This window comes from Tarenaya hassleriana, unplaced genomic scaffold, assembly GCF_000463585.1.
Source record: "Tarenaya hassleriana unplaced genomic scaffold, ASM46358v1 Cleome209, whole genome shotgun sequence".
In the NCBI taxonomy this organism is placed as follows: domain Eukaryota; kingdom Viridiplantae; phylum Streptophyta; class Magnoliopsida; order Brassicales; family Cleomaceae; genus Tarenaya; species Tarenaya hassleriana.
This window is the reverse complement of record NW_010965443.1, coordinates 55271-59459: the sequence shown is the minus strand read 5'-3', so window position 1 is coordinate 59459 and position 4189 is coordinate 55271.

Below are 4189 nucleotides of genomic sequence, written 5' to 3'. Positions count from 1 at the left end.
CATATTGCATGTCTACTATCTCCATATGATTCGTGAACGTATCTGATCAACGCCGTTATAATCATCCGGTTAAAGACGACGTTTGACGCAGTCAAGACACGCCACTCCTCATATCAGATACTCTAGACATCTCAGGTATGAGGATCCATAAACGAACCGCTATATGAGATTCAAGTCATGACTCTGTCCATGTGACAATCTCATGCGGGTCATCCAGTCACTTGTTCACAACGAGTACCCATGATTGTGATCTACATCCAATGCATTGATCACACCTCATGCTAGTCTTGATTCAACATTGTTCCCACAATGATGACTGACTAGGGAGTTTAGAATCATTTTCTAATGATTCAAGGATGCCGAAATACAACAAACATGCTAATCGTATAACGGAAAAATAATGCATTCATAAATCAATGAATCAATACAAAGTCAAATGTCATATCATGGATCATCCTAGAGCATTACAACCAACAAAAAGCTCATGAATCGATTGGATCGATCATAAAGTTGAAAATCGAGATGAACAGATCTCGTTTTCTGTATATCAACATTTTGGAGACCCTGATATTGATGTTGAGAACATCGATATCGATGTCTTAGGACTTCGATATCGATGTTGAGGGATCCTCGATATTTTTCAGATTCAGATTTGGAAAATATCGACACTTTTAGAACCTCGATATCAAGGCGAGCAAGTCGCCCTTCAATGTCTTGAAGTATGGCCAACATAACACTTTTGCTTGACTCGATGTTTGCTCTCTCACTAGACATGATGACGAGCCATTCAACTTAGGATTCGATCAAACAAATGCACTCAAAGAAACAAAACACGAACACACAATCGATCGAATATTGGACAGGTTCTAATGTCGAACGATTGAACACAAAACAATCAACCAATTGCAGTCGAATAAGCGCAGATTTGACGAAGACAAATGAAGGTCACACTCAGCAAGGATATCAGATTACGATCGAGATAAAGATAGGCACTTGAGAGGTGTTAAGAATTAGCAATCACAGAATAAATACAAACAGCAAATAACAATTCGTTTTGAGACAATTTTCTGCAGATTTCGATGGGAAACTAAACAAGCAACAAAAGCGGTAAAAAAGGATAGAATTCACCGAGGGGTTTTGATGGTTTGTTGCAGATGGAATCAAGCTTGAAACTCCAACGATTTGGCTGCAAAACAACAAAACACAATCAGGTTTTTCAAGGAACAAAACAGATTTTATGGTGAAACGTTTTCTAGTTTTCGGTAAGAAAACAAAATAATAACGAAAAAGATAAAAGGATAGATCTCACCCGATTGTCGTCCTCTTGGATCGAGCAAGGCTTTGATACCAAAAATGATACACGCACGGAAGAGGATGGAAGCAAGTCTGATCGCAATCACCGGCTCGCGTATAGCGACACTCGAATTCACGAATAAACGGATAAAAATCGAAGGGGATTTACGGGTAACTCTCTCAATCACCGGCTTACTCAAGTGGCACTCGAATTCAAGAGAGAATCAGATGATGGATGGCGGAAACGAAGGGGAAGATGGCGAGTATGGCTTCAGACAAATCGAAGGGTGAGCCGGACACACCGAACTCGGGAATTTCGGACAAACCGAAAGAGATTGTCGGACAAACCAACAAAGATAGGGAGAGAGTCTTGGCTCAATCTCAATTCGAAAATACTTTATTTCAAAAGATGAAATCTGATTACAAAAGAGTTCTAGGAGGTTTATATAGGGAAAACAACAATAAATGCAAGTCTTCATGCAAGAGAAGGAGCCTAATTGTCATTTAATAAGGTGGTTAGAAAGAAAAGAGCTGTTGGAACTTAATGGACTAATGGGCTGGGCCTTGATTTGTTCTTGGGCTGAAATGGACAGCTCATGGGCTGGCTTGAAGTCATTTTTTAGCCCAATAACTTTCGGCCATGATGGAGGCACTACAAGAAAAACTGTATATACCGACGGACTATGCGACGGAAATTCCGTCGCGCTAGATATTTGCGACGGACAACGACGGTAATGGGACGGATTTGCATCCGTCGTAACCCGTCGCTCAATCCGTCGACAAATTTCGACAACAACCGACGAATATTTCCGTCGGTAATTTTGTCAGACGGATTGCGACGGACTGCGACCGATATTTGCGACCGAACTTTCGTCGGAAAATTATGCGACGGAGTGGGACGGATATATTGCGTCGCACAAACATAGCGACGGATGGGGACAGACATTTCCGTCGGGACTGCGACGGATTCGGTGCGTCGCAGGTAGTTAAACACGTTTTATTCGTTTTGACCTAATTCCGTCGCATTCTGTTGTGCGTCCGTCGCAATATTGGAGTCCGTCGCATTTCCGTCGCATTTCCGTCGCACGTTCGAATCTATTTAACAGCCGCGGCATGTAGTCTCTTTACCAAAGAGAAAAAAAAAATAGAAAGTGTCAAAAGAAAAATGTCGTTTTATTCTCGACAATGGATGTATGAAAGAATTGATTCTATTACGAATCAAATCTCAAAGCAATATGAAGAAGGATTGCAAAATTTTATGTCGTTTGCCACGTCAAATCAGTCGTATTTGGAGAGCGAAAAGCTGCCTTGTCCGTGTGTAAAGTGCCAGAATAAAAAATGGCGGAGTTTGAGTGAAGTGTGGAATCACTTATATCGTAAAGGTTTCATGCCGAATTATTTTGTTTGGCTTGCACATGGAGAAACCTATGATACATCATCATCACAAGATGTACATATGGTTGGATATGAAGAAATCAATAATACGACGTCGGAGATGACATTTGGAGAAGAAATAAGGAATCCATACACGGAAATGGTGAGTGATGCATTTCCCAACATTGTTCCATCGCCCCACATGGAGGAGGAACCCAACGTAGAAGCAAAAAGGTTTTATGGTATGCGTCATACGGCGAATGCGGCGATATACGATGGATGCGTCGAAGGTCTTTCAAGGTTATCATTATCTTCACAGTTGATGAATATGAAGACAGATTATAATCTTCCAGAAAGGTGTATGGACGGTTTCACCCAGATGTTTAAACATTATCTCCCAGAAGGTAACACTGCACCTGAATCTTATTATGAAACTAAGAGTTTAATGCGGACGTTGGGTTTACCGTATCAGAAGATTGATGTGTGCGAGAACAACTGTATGATTTTCTGGAAAGACGATTCAGATCTGATGCAATGTCGGTTCTGTAACAAAGACAGATACCGACCACGACGGAAATCTTCAAAAAAAGGCAAGTTAATTCCTTTTAAAAGAATGTTTTATATGCCATTAACGGATCGATTAAAGCGGTTATATCAATCCGAGAAGACTGCATCACATATGCGCTGGCACGCGGAACATTGTACTCCAGAAGGAGAAATGCATCATCCATCTGATGGATTGGCTTGGAAACATTTTCAACAGGTATTTCCTGATTTCGCAAGCGAGTCTAGAAATGTATATGTACGGATGGGTTTAATCCATTTGGAATGTCTGGTCCGAATTACTCTCTGTGGCCGGTGATTCTGACACCGTACAATTTGCCTCTGAACATGTGCATGAATAGAGAGTTTTTGTTCCTGTCGATATTAGTGCCGGGGCCTAAACATCCTAGAAAAAGTCTAGATGTGTTTCTTCAGCCGCTTATTGAAGAGTTGACCAATTTGTGGCTCATTGGTGCCGAGGCATATGATGTGTCGATTATGCAAAATTTCTTACTTCGTGCCGTATTGATGTGGACCATCAGTGATTTTCCAGCGTATTCAATGTTGTCTGGCTGGACAACACATGGGCGGCTAGCTTGTCCTTATTGCACGGATGAGACTGATTCATTTTGGTTGCAGAACGGGAGAAAGATGTGCTGGTTTGATTGTCATCGTCGTTTTCTCCCGAGCAATCATGTGTTACGGCGTAACAAGAAGAATTTTCGTAAGAATAGGGTCGTAAATGACACTGCTCCGCTTGAGCTTACAGGTGATGAAATACTATTTGAAAGACTCGAAGATTGCGTGAGTTCATATGGATTAGCAAAAACAGCAGACGTCGGCGGGAATGGCCATTTGCAGATAGAAGGGTATGGTAATTTTCACAATTTGCACAAAAAAGTATATTTTGGGAATTGCCTTACTGGAGACATCATAAGTTACGACACAATCTTGATGTTATGCATATTGAAAAGAATTT